Raw genomic sequence first — 14,155 nt, forward strand, 5'->3', positions numbered from 1 at the left:
TCGACGTGCTATTGACTCATTTTCAATTGCCTTATTGTCATTAGGAATTTCAATCCGTTCCGGAGCATTCGCAGCAGGTACATGTGACTTTGTCACTTTCTTAGAATCTGTGAATGCATCTGGCAATTGGTTTGCAATACTTTGCAGATGAACAATTTTCTTGACTTCTTGTTCACATGAATTTGTTCTCGGGTCCAGAAACGACATTTGCGATGCGTTCCATGTAATTTCCGATTTTATATTTTGTGGGTCCACTTTCTCTCCCCCTAAGGATGGGAATACCGACTCATTAAAATGACAGTCGGCAAATCGAGCCGTAAATAGATCACCAGTTGTTGGCTCTAAATATTTGATAATTGATGGAGATTCAAATCCAACATATATTCCCATCCTTCTTTGTGGACCCATTTTAGTACGTTGGGGCGGAGCAATAGGTACATGTACAGCGCACCCAAAAATTCTCAAATGTGAGATATTCGGTTCTCGACCAGATACTAATTGTAATGGTGAGAATTTGTGATAGGCTGTCGGCCTTAATCTTATCAATGTTGCCGCATGTAATATAGCATGACCCCAAGTAGTAGATGGCAATTTTGACCTCATTATTAATGGTCTTGCAATTAATTGTAGTCTTTTGATTAATGATTCAGCAAGACCATTTTGTGTATGTACATGAGGTACAGGGTGCTCAACAATAATCCCAATAGACATGCAATAGTCATTAAATGTTTGGGATGTAAATTCCCCAGCATTGTCTAATCTTATTTTCTTTATTGTATGATCTGGGAATTGAGTTCTTAATCGAATTATTTGAGCCAAAAGTTTTGCAAATGCAACATTTCTGCTTGACAGAAGGCTCACATGTGACCATCGAGTAGAGGCATCAATTAATACCATGAAATAACGAAATGGTCCACATGCAGGATGAATAGGCCCACAAATATCTCCTTGAATTCTTTCTAAAAACATTGGAGATTCAGTGGCAATCTTATTTATAGATGGTCTGATTATCAATTTGCCAAGTGAGCATGCAGAGCATGTTAATTCATTTGACCGAGGAATTTTGACATTCTTTATAGAGTGTCCATTTGAGTTTTCAATGATTCTATGCATCATTCCTGTGCCAGGATGGCCTAATCGGTCATGCCATAGAGTAAATGATTTTCTATTATCTAACTTCTGGTTAGATATCATATTAATTTCAATCGGACGTATATCTATGCGATATAGTCCCGAGGAAATTGCTGGCAATTTTTATAGATGTATTTCTTGCCGTTTTTCTCTGCCGTTAGGCATATGAATTCCTCTTTGTTCACTGTCATTGTTTCCAAATGGTAACCATTCTGACGTACATCTTTGAAACTTATGAGGTTCCTTCGAGATTTACTCGAATATAATGCGTCATTAATTATCAATTTTGTCCCATTTGGAAATATAATGCAAGCTTTTCCAGAGCCTTCAATTAGCTTGGCTGTCCCAGAAATTGTACTAACATTTGCTTGGAATATTGTAAGTTTTGAAAAATACTCTTTATTTTTCAATATGGTGTGTGTTGTCCCACTGTCCAGGAGACATTGTTCTTTAATTCCAACTTCTGATGAATTCATATCTTCATAAATAATAAATACGATGATTAGTATAAGAAAAATACGTATTTTTATTAATAATAAAGGAACAAATACATGAAAGTGGATATTGAAGCAGTTGAAATAAACTAAGCACATTAATCGATTGTGATCTAAACAAACTTATTTTCAACTTCAGCATCATCCATAAAAAAATCTGAAACATCAAGGCTGGGCATGGATGTAGTGGCTTCATTAACAAAGTTTGCTTCAGCATTTTTTCCTTTGTTTTTTATTGAAGCTTGATATAGATCTACCAAATGTTTGGCAGTACGACATGTGCGGCCCCAGTGCCCGGTCATGCCACATCTATGGCAAGTATCATTTCCTTTATAGGACGTCTGCCTTGATTTCCAGATGATTGTCCCCAATTTTTATCAGAATGTTTAAAATTATTATTTCTTGGGGAAAATCGGCCTCTTCCACGTCCACGCCCTCGGCCACGGTAATTACCACGTCCTCTCCCACGACCGTTGTAATTACCGCGTCCACCACTATGTATAGCATTTGCTTCTGGTGGATTAGAGCTTTCTATAGCATTTATCTCATGAGTGGCTGAAGACCCCGTAGGTCTAAGATTATGATTTTTCAGCAAAAGATCATTATTTTGTTCAGCCACAAGTAGTACTGAGATTAGCTCAGAGTACTTTTTGAAAGCTCTGAACCTGTATTGTTCTGCCAATATGATATTAGAGGCGTGGAAAGTGGAGAGCGTTTTGTTTATCATTTGCTCTTCTGTGATGGGATGATCACAATATCTTAACAATGATACAATTCTAAACAATGTTGAATTGTAATCACTGACCGTTTTAAAATCCTGGAACCTCAGATTGGTCCAGTCATAATGTGCCTTTGGGAGAAGCACATTTTTGTGATGCCCATATCTTTCATTTAGGCTATCCCATAGTTCTTTTGGATCATCCACAAGTAGATATTCACTTTTTAAACTTTCATGTAAATGATGTCTTAGGAGGACTAAGGCTTTTGCCTTTTCTTGTACAGTCGCAATTTTAACTGATGCGGCTGTTGTAGTTGCATCCCCTTGTTGGGTTGTCACATCTTTAATTGTATGTTCCAGTCCTTGGGCCTTTAAATTCATTTGGGCGTCCACCGTCCATTCTAAAAACTTTTGCCCAGATAGATCTAGTATGTTAAATTGTCTTTTCACTAGATCTCCCATTCTTTTGACTACAAATAGGTAAATATTTGAAATTAGTAATGATGATAAATCACATATATATATATTATCTCCCCCTGATTTATATCATTATTATTATAGATAAATAATACAAACAAAAAAAACTAAAAATAGCGTACAACAATAATGAAGCTAAGCAAAAAAAAAACAAGAAATACCAAAAAAAAAAAATACAACAAGTGAATAAAAAAAAAAACTTCCTAAAATGCACTTAAAGACAAAAAAAATTGATATTCATGTGCATTTTTCGCCATTCTTCCGGGGGAAATTTTTTTTTTGTTGTCTCCTATTTATGTATTAGGAGGTATATCATTAATGCCATGAGGAGGAAAAAGAAACCGGCTATAAGAAATAAGTAGAGTTTTATTTTCCTAAAATCCTCTTCAAAAGAGGAAGATGAGGGTGGAGGACGGTTGTCGTCGGCGTTAAACATGGTGGCCGGAAGGTTGAGGAAGAAGAAAAAAATTTGTGGGTTTAGAGAGAAAAAAATCGGAAGAAGATAAGGGATATGTGGTGAAAATGGGGATGGTAATCCGCTTTTATAGAGGGTTATCCCAACTGTGCAGTTCATATACAGTTAAAAAATATACAACGCAATAAAATTCTAATATTGACAAATATATATTAGAGCATGCTAGTAAATTGGTAATATAATATATGTAACTATAAATGCAAAAAAAGTAGAAGATTAGAGACAATAATATATAATAATGTTCTGAATGCTTGTTCCCTGCATACATACGACATTATTGCACATATAAGACATAATAATGCTATCACTTCACTAGGCCGTCCATATAGGTGGCAATAAAAAAATTAACCTGTCCATATAGGCGGTTTAAGAGCAGATAAAATAAAATAACGTAAATAAAATGTCCTTGCCCTCCATGAAGGTGGCGTTAAAATTATTTGTTTTCTGCGTTAGTAGTATGGTGACGTTTACTACTAGTTTCTTCCTGTTCATCTCTATCTCTTTTATTACTGGGCGGAGGTTGATTTTCAGCTGGTTGTATAGGAGGGTTATTATTGGTGTTGGGAACAGGGGTTTGTGGGTTTTCTCTGGTATGAGTATTTGTACCGTTGTTACGGTTACTGGGTCGGGGCTGTATTACAGTTCCCCTCGCTGGGTTGGTAGTGAATGGCACATTGTTTCGCTCTATCCAAAAATAAATACCCGAGACAGAGACATTGTGTAAAACAATGTTAATCCCGTTACTTTGTTGGTCCATGTTCGGGTAGTAAAAGGGTTGGGCTTGGAGAAAAAAAATTTAAACTTAAAAACAAAATGGATGTAAAAATTTTAAAGATACCTTAAAAAAAATTTCCGGTAGAACACTCGTGCTGATAACGTGTTTGAGAAATAGAGAGAGAAGTTATGCAAATATATCAGAGAGTATTGTATTGCATTGATGTGTAAAACTGATTTCTTACACTGTATATATATAGGCAAAGTTTCTACTGTGCACAATTGCAAAATTTTCAACACGGGAGAAAATTACCTGACATGCATTAAATGCACGCAGGAAAAATGGACTTCGCACATATGTGAACAGTGGACTTCACACATGTAAACAGTGGAATTGTTCATTCCACTGTTTCTCAACACTTTCTGAATTCTAATTCTTCCTTTCTTTCTCTTTATTTTTCATCTTTTGTTTTTTATTTTCTTTTTTTATTACTTTCTCATTCTCTTACCTCTTCTTTACAATTTAATTGATGATGGTTACATGATTTTGTCAAGTAGGCATCAAATAGGTTCAAGTTCACCTTTGTGAAGCATTATGACATGACTTTTGAGCATATTTGACTTTTCTTTCTCCCTAATTAATTGGGTAGTAAGCATTTATTCTCACTTGTACCTGTTGTTTATGTTCATTCCAAATGTTTGCTTAGATTTTTGTTTTGATGCCCTCTTCAGAGAATCTTTTGAACACATTGATTAAATTTTTAGATTATTGGAGTTTGTGTATGGTTTTCGTGGTGTGTTATGGCTGTTGGTGGGAGACTTTGGTGTTGAATGATTATTGGGGTTCGATATTGTTCCTTCTCTAAACTGGTTTTCGTAGTGAGGACACTGCAAATTCTAGCTTGAGGGAGGAATATTCTATCTTTTATTGCTTTTTAGTGTAGATTTCATTGCTTTCGTACGATATTGCACGGTTTGTACTGCTTATTAGAAGTGGGAGTTTACGTGTAACCAAAAAAATTATACTGCTTTCTTAGTTGCATTAGCATATTTCATCTCATATTAGCTTTCATCTCATTTTAGTTGCATCTATGGGACTACTGCTAAGACTTTTTGAGAACTTTGCTGATATTTTACTACATTTGTTAAGTGTCACTCATCTTGTTTATGATACTTCATAGCACGATTATTTCGTAACTGATTATTTGTGGTAAGATTGATTGATCTCTCTCTGGCTCGATTTAACGTTACTATGCAGACACCTTAAACTAAGTGAGCTTCTGTGCCTTTAAACTGACGTATCTGTGTCAGTTCTGTTCTTTCATGTGTGATTAGTTCCTCGTTGTTGCATTGATCTTGACTTTGACTTGGTACTCCTTTATTTTTTTATAGTGCATACATTTTGATATGATTGAGGCGTTTCATTTGATGATCTTAGCTCCAAAGTTATTCTTATTTTCATATTATTCTTCCTCTAGCCCCGCTGAGCCTTTCTAACTATGTTTGTTCGTTACCTATACAAGCCATGGCCTCATTTGATTCTAGTCCTAAGCCTAGCTTTGGGGAGCGAGTATTAGTTTTGGTTTGTATTGAATTGAAGTGCTCTATTTATGGTTTAGAATGATGGAAAAGTATGTTTAGTGAGCTTTGAAATTGAATTGAAAGTGTGAAAAAGAAAGAAAAAAAAAGTGAAAAATGAAATGAAAAAGAAGTGAAAAAGAGTTTTGAATAAAGTGAAATAAATAAGGGTTATGATTTAATTTATTGAATGAAAAATGTTGATTATATTTGGAGATTGTTGGTTATTGCGTGGCGTTGTTGTGACCTTCCTTGGTCATCTTTTCAGTTATATGATGCTCCCCCATCTTGGTTTTTCCACCACAATTCCCAAATTATTTTTCATACCTTTAACCTCAGGCCATTACAACCCTTAAAAGTCCTCTTGATCATTATGTATTGTATTGTTGAGTATTAGGTGAGTCAAAAAGTCAAAGTTAAAGAGTATTTTGCTTCATTAGAGGCGACTGATTTAGGTTGAGAGTCATTATTTATCCCTTAAACACATGAGAAATGTGAGTGCACATAACTATAGTGAGGTATGTCATGTTTGCTTAAATCCCGTTTGGGAGAGATGGTATGCGATATGATTGGAGAGACAGTTGCGATACATGACATGCTATGAGGGTTTGTTCAAGCTTGTTTTGATGCTTGGTTTGTGTAATATTATATCACTTGTGTTTTCGATTGAGTGTTTAGCCCTGTTGTAGTCCTATTTTGTAGGTTGTCTAACTTTTCCTATGTCTATGTCTAATTGCTTGAGGACAAGCAATGGTTTAGCTTGGGGGAGTTTGATAAGTCATTTTTATATATAGTTTTTAGGTGCATTTAGGTTGCATTTTAGAGTATTTAGTTTCACATTTAGGTTCACTATTGCATTATATTCTTAAGTTATGCTTTTCTACTCCTATTATGTATGTTTTCTTATTTTTGATGAATTTCATGCATTGATGACGTATTTGGAGTATGATTAGCTAAACTTGAGGAAACGGTGCACTTGGAAAGGAGTTACAATGCATAAGGATTGTATAGATATGTCATCGTACTAGTTTGAGCAAAAACGAAGTGGAAAAATCATTAGAAGAAATGTGAAAATAGAGTCACGTCTACTCTTCTGACCATAACTTTTGTTGTGCTTATTTGAATCGAGTAATTCCATCAGATTTGGAAACTAGACATGAAAAGCTTTCCAACGACAGGTGGAACACCTCGAGGATACTTCTAGTCAAGGAGTTATACCTTTCGGAAGATTGCGCTGTTTCTGCTGGAATCTGCCACGCGTACGCGCGGATCATTAATCCGCCCATTAATGATTTATTTAAGACTTTCCTTATCTTGTAAAGTTACTTTCCTAGTCATATTAGGTTATGGAATATTATTTAGATTATATTTTATTCTCTCTCTCTCCTCCTCCCCCCTCACGTTATTTTGGGGATTCTAGGTTTTAGTTTTCTCTCATCTCTTTCTCTCTAGTTTTTAGTTATAAAGCCTAGTTTTTATTCTTCTTCTTTAATTCATGAGTTTCATTAATTTCTTTCCTTGATTATGCTTTTCTTTAGATTTAGATTTCATTATTTATTTCATGATAGAGTAGTTTTTATTTCTACAGTTTGGGAATCCATGTTTATATGATATATAAGATTATTGATTGATATTCATTCATGGTTTGATTAGTTATTGATTTCTATAATTGATTAGTGTTTTTATTGTTAATCTTGCAATCTGATCAATTGTATGATTAAATATTGTTAATATTGAGTCATAGATCGAGAGATAGTACTCTTTAGAGGCTTACCTATAATTAGCAAATCTGATTATGTTGAGCGATCATACTAGCATATGTTGATTTGAGAGCGTTAATTCCCGACCGCAGGATTAACCTGTGCTCTAGATATCTGATTAATTGAACTATTGATGATATTTTGATAGATTATAGTTATAAACATGGTGAACCATTACCCTAGATCCTTTTTAGTTTGATTTTCGTAGTTTGATTAATTTAGATATTTAATTCAAATATTTGTGATCTTGTTTAGTTTCTCTGTACCTTAGAAACTAGATTAAAACGACCATCTCTCTGTGGATTCGACCGTACTTACCCTACTACATTGTTAGAAGGTTTGCTAGGAATTATTTTTTACAGGTGTACGACAACCTATCACATTCGCACTAGTGTTGCGTCTCGTAGCTCTTCTATGTTGTCTAGGTCGCTGATGAGTTCGTCACTTTTTGCTGCCCCATCAAATCGTACCTGGCAGTTGGGATGTTTACCTTAGATGGTAGGACCTCTTCACAACCATACACCAGTGAGAAGGGTGTTTGCCCCGTCATAGTGCGTGGTGTCGTGCGATTTTCCCATAGGATGACAAGTAGTGCTTCTACTCACTTGCCTTTCTTAGTTATGAGACGTTTATTCAACGTGTCTATGATGGTTTTGTTATTGGACTCAGCTTGTCCGTTGGCCTGGGGATATCTGGGCATTGATGTTAACAATGTGATGTTCCATTCGTCGCAGAAATTTGATTTTGTCACTTTTGAATTACGACCCATCGTCGCATATAATTGTAAAACTGAAAACAATGTTAGTGTGTATAAAAGAGATTACCTCCTTATCTCGTACCTTCTGGAACGATTCTGCCTCTATCCATTTAGAAAAGTAATCCATAAAAGGTGGTTTCTGACAAATTTTCCTAAAAATTAAGCATTGTTTAAAGTAGAATACACCAACAAAGCAAGCAATAAAAGCATTGGTGCTAGCTAATGTACCATAAAAGAGGATGTTAGACTTTTTATCAGGCATTGAAGCCCTGAGTAAGAGCTTTCTCGAAGTATTGGGTCAGTGTTTTTTCTCAAGTCTCTTATGGTCGTATGGCCAAAAACAATTGTGTACATCAATTAGGACTCATCGTGCTTTCATACTTTTATTTTACCCTCAATGGTTAATAACTACTCCCACTTTAAAATTTTGCAGGAAGAAAACATTCATCTTCTTATTTGTTTCCTTTTTAATCTGTGCATGATTATAGAATATAATTACTTTTCAAGTTTTATGAATACTTATTTTCTAATTACCTTTATTGTAGTACTACATGGCATTGCTCCACATATTGTGAGGATAAGAATGATGAACTGAGGGAGTTGTGGATTACATATACGGATTTATATGAAGCACAAATGATGAATGATCAGTTCTAACGTCCCGTCTAACTTTTTTACCTTAATCTATTTTTTGATGCACATTATATTTTTGGATTTTGAGTTTGATATTGTGGATGTGGTTGGGCAAAGTTTGATCTGATTTAGATCGATATTGATATGTATAGTAGTTTTTGGATGTATTAGAATTGTGAATATTAGTTGAATTATTTTGTGATATGAAAAATTTTGTGGTTTGGTATGTCATATTCAATTGGTTGGTTTTAAGATATGGGTTGCGTATTATACAAGTATATGAATTTTTTGAATTGTACATACTACTGCAAGCAGTAGATAGGATTGATAAATAAGAATTTGATTTTTTTTTTTAAAAAAAAACAAATATCATAGATAACGGTTATGGGTAGAATATATTATATCTGTTATATGAAAACATAACGCTTGAGCGGAGGAGAGTTGTGTTTGCTTTTAACAAAGATAACAGTTATTCAAGGTAAGTGTTAAATTTTCCTTCTTTCATATTATCATATAAATAGCAAACATAACACTTATTTACGAAATGTGTTATCTAGTGGTATAACGTGTATTATGAATGACTATTATGTTTTCTCTCCCAAACATAACACTTTCATTAGGTGTTATGTTTACTTTACATGACACTCACTTGGAAAATGCCTAAAAAGTGTTATGTAAGGCCTTATTTAACAGTTATCTTTGCCATGAAACGATTAAGCGCATCGACTCGTCCTGTTACTTTTTGCACTTCCTTACGTTTCTTGGTGATTGAATGTTGACCAATGCTTTTATCTACTCGGGGCTTCCTTCGATTCCTCTTTGCGTCACGACCTAGCCCAAAAATTTACTGGCAGCAACCCCGAATGTGCATTTAGTGGGGTTAAGTTTCATATGGTGTTTCCGGAGGACGTCGAATGCTTCCGATAGATGTTGAATGTGGTTGTTTATGCTTTTCGAATTCACCAGCATGTCATCGATGTAGACTTCCATCGTGCAACCAAGTTGGTCTTTGAATATTTGGTTGACCAATTGTTGATACATCGCACCTATATTTTTTAGTCCAAAGGGCATAACTTTGTAACAGTAAATACCTTTGTCAGTGACGAACGTCGTTTTTTCTTTGTCATCAGGATGCATGAGGATCTGATTGTAACCGGAATACACCATGAACGTCAAGAGTTTGTGCCCCCTGTCGCGTCAACCATGGAATCTATGAGGAGCAGCAACTGATCCTTAGGACATGCTTTGTTGAGATCCGTGAAGTCGGTGCAAAGTCTCTATTTGCCATTTTTCTCACTGACAACAACAACGTTAGCTAAAGGAGACCTGTGAAGTCGGTGCAAAGTCTCTATTTGCCATTTTTCGTGCTGACAACAACAAGGTTAGCTAAACAATTAGGGTATTTAACTTCACGCGCGTAACCTGTGTCGATCATTTTCTGAACCTCGTCGTTTATGATTTGGTTTCATTCAGGAGTGAACTTGCGTCGTTTCTGCTTGACTGGTTCGTGCTACTGATCGACATTCAATTTATGGGTGATGGCGTTTGGACTTATACCTGTCATGTCTTCGTAGAACCATGCAAAACAATATTGGTTAGTTCTAAAGAAATCAATAACCTGGTTTCAAAGTTCAGGCGACAGGATCACTCCTATCCGAACGACACAATTTGGGAAAGCTGGATCAAGCACCACTTCATCTATTTGTTGTTCGTCAGGCTCATCTGGCACTAATACGCCTGTTAATTGCTAGATTATTGATGCTTTGGGAGGGTTGAGCGACGAGGTATAACAATCTCGAGCGGCCTTTTGCTTTCCTTTGATATCTTCGATGCCCAACTTTGTTGGGAATTTGAGCGTCGGGTGGTATGTTAATGAGACTGCTTTCATCTTATGAATCCAAGGTGTACCAAGGATGAAATTGTACGCGGATAGACAGTCGACGATGTTGAATCTTGTTTGCAAATTGACTCCTTTGGCGAAGATTGGTAAGATGATCTCACCAACAGTTTGTTGCGCTTCTCCGCTGAATCCGACTAAAAATGTTGATTTTTCAGTAATGCCCCTATCATCAAGACCCATACCTTCTAAGGCACTTTTGAACAAGATGTTGGCTTAGCTCTAGTCGTCGATCAGCGCGCATCGCAACAAGCAATTGCTGACGGTCAAGGAAATGACCATTCCGTCATAGTGCTCCTCGTCGTGTACGTCATCATCATCGAAGGTGATGGACATCGCTTCTAAGTTCCTTTCGTCATCTAACCTGCAATCTTTAGGAACTTTGGACGCGACATAACCCTCTCTTTAGCTTGCTAGCCTTTTAGTTGCTGAATATTTTAGCCCGCAAACGTCAAATCCACTAGAAATAGCATTAATTACCCTAACATGCATAGGGAACGCAGGTGAATTTGGCTTGGAGGGATTTTTGTTGAAAGATGCTTTCCTTTTATCGCTAAGGACATCTTGCAAGTTTCCTTTGTTCAACATGCAAGCAACTTCTATCCTGAGCGCTATGTAATCTTTTGGTCTTATGGTCATGGTCATGATGAAATTGACACCACTTGGTTTGATCTTTTTTAGAGTATGGTCGGTCGTTCTTCCTTGGCCATCGGACGGGCGCGTCGATCTTAGTAAGAGCGTTGACGACGCCTCCAAGATTCGACATCAACGTAAGCATTGGGATCGGCTTTTGTTCCAGTACCTGCACATTCCGACACATCGTTAACATTATGTACCTGGTCTGGTTTGCCGTAAGGATGAGGCCTCCAGTTATGCTTCTTCTGTGTGAACGTTTAACAATCACTAGAGCCCTCTGACACATGACGCGTCGAAATGGTGTTAAGGATCGCATCGTCTTCTTCTAGCTGCATTTGAGCCAAAGCTCTGGATTTGACTTCCTCGAACGTCGCACAAGGATATTTGGTGAGACGGTTATACAGCTTCGACTAGAAGATGAGTCCTTCCTGAAACATTCAATAGCAGTCTTAGTATCTAAATATTTAAGATAATTTATTTATTAAAACGGTTATAATGATTGCGAATAGGTTCTCCTAACTTCTGAACGATGTCATAGAGGCAGGTCACTAGTCTGCTTTTCAAGACTTCGACTGCCTTCAAATTTGCTATAGAACTTGTTCACCAAGGTTGAGAAGTTATCGTTACTTCCTAGCTTGAGGGATCCGATCCATTTGAGGGCAGGTCCGGTTAGCATCTCTCTGAAAGATTTGCACATGCATGCTTCAACTAGGTGCCGTGGAATGGACGTTTGTCACATCCACTGCTTGTACTAGGTGACAAGCTCTGTCGTGTCGGTAGATTTGTCATATGTTGATGTTAGGATGGGAAGGTTGAGCTTCTTCGGCAATGCTGCCTTGGCGATCTCTTCTACAAACAGGGACGCTGCATACCCTTCGCGATGCTCGACGATGCAGGGAGTTGGACCTCCGAGAAGTTGAGAGAAGAGCCACATCATCTGGCGGTTTCGCTTCTCGATCATGACCATTCTTTTAGCCATAATGTCGCCTTCTTTAGGTGGATCATCTTCTGGAGTGCCACCATCTTTCAATTCAGCATCATCTTCGAGATCTTCGGATTCCGAGCTTTCCTCATCGGCGAGGGAATCTGTTGAAGAGACATCTCCAATGTTCTTGAGACGTCGATGCTTGGATTCCTTGGTCGATGCTAGCTCTTCTTGCAGCTTTTGGACTTGCTCTTTTGAAGAAGTGAATTCAAAGGACATGTGGTCGTTGTCCTTTTTCATCTGCTCCATTTCAGATTTCATTTTTTCATAAGCGGCTTGCATTTAGGAGGGATACATCGGTATGAAGGATGGCGATGTTTGGTCGTTAACGAGAGTTGATGAAAGATATGGCTGATGGCCCCGTGGTGGGAACCAAATTGTTCATGCAGATTTTTGCCTTAGCAACACAAATCAATATTGGGATGTCAAAAACCAGATTGGAACGACTTGATGAATGAAAATGCAAGGGGAATCAAAAGGGGGATGACACAAGAAAATCGTGATGCGGAAAAACCCAATGAAGATAGGTGAAAAACTGTAGGTGGAAATGAGTCCACCAATCCACTATATGCAGCTGACGCTCAGGATAAACGATAGTCAATATATCCTAGGATGATGAATCTAAATACAAGAATAGTAAAATGTAATTATAAATAACAATAGTCTAGAATTGAAATGTGAGTTGTTGTGAACACTGGTTAAGTATGAATACTTTATGCGTAGGAATGTTGTAGAAAGCTTGTAACCCTTTTTCCTTTGACCTACAAATAAACTAAACTATATCATAAAAAAATCAACTATATCATAAACAACTATATAAATTATATCATACTTTGATATCATAACAAAATAAAACATTCTAAATATATCACACTATATCAACGTAAACCATATTATATCAACAACAAACTAGTTTACCAACATAAACCTACATAGATCAAACTAGAGATGGCAATGGATCTTGGACCCGTCCCAGATCCGTGGATCCAGATCCATTTTGAAGGATCTGAAACTTAGCATTTTGGACCCTGCGGATCTGGGTCGAATCCGGATCCCACACAAAAAATACGGATCTGGATCTTATGGAGAGGATCCAGATCCGACCCGTAGATCCGTTTTTTATAGTTTGAATATTTTAATTTTTAATTAGTAACTTAAGGCTACTGTTTATCTCATTCTCATACAAGATTGAATATTTTAAATGTTGGGATGTTGCTATACTATAGTTTGGTGAATGTTATAATAATTATATCATTTAACGATAAAATATTGACAATTGTTTGTACAATTTTTTGGGGAAACAGTTAGATCCAGATCCGTAGAATTGTGGATCTAGTAGATCCGGATCTGGGTATTGCCTTTTGAGATCTGTAGGATCCGGTCCGGATCTGGATCTAGGCTTAAAAAACAGATCCGAATTTGGTACCACCAAGAACCGGTCCAGATCTGGCCAGTTGCCATCCCTAGATCAAACTAATACTGCAGCTAGTAAGTCATATTAGTAATGTTGTTGGTAACATCAATTCTACTTTCCAAATTTGATTGCTAATTTTTTCTTTGTTGTCTTTTTTTTTTTCCAACTCTAGCATTTTTGTCCTCTCCACCTCCAACATCTTTGTCATCTTCTTCTTTCGACATCCTTTTTCTCAATTCATCTTCAATCCTCTTACTCTCTCCTCATCGCTCGACTCCAACCAAGAATCTCGGAGGTAGTTAACACGATCTCCCTGATTTCCTTATTCTCATGCCATCACGCTTGACCCAAGACTCGAACGGTAACCTGGCGGCCAAATAGTAACCATGTCTTCCTTAATCCCCAGTGAGCCGTTAGCTGCTTGACTTAGTCTTAACGGCATCTACCTGCTACTTGTGTCAACATCGTCTATCCGTAGCGTCAATG

The sequence above is a fragment of the Beta vulgaris genome, chromosome 9 (assembly GCF_026745355.1).
Source record: "Beta vulgaris subsp. vulgaris cultivar EL10 chromosome 9, EL10.2, whole genome shotgun sequence".
NCBI classification, from domain to species: Eukaryota; Viridiplantae; Streptophyta; class Magnoliopsida; order Caryophyllales; family Amaranthaceae; genus Beta; species Beta vulgaris.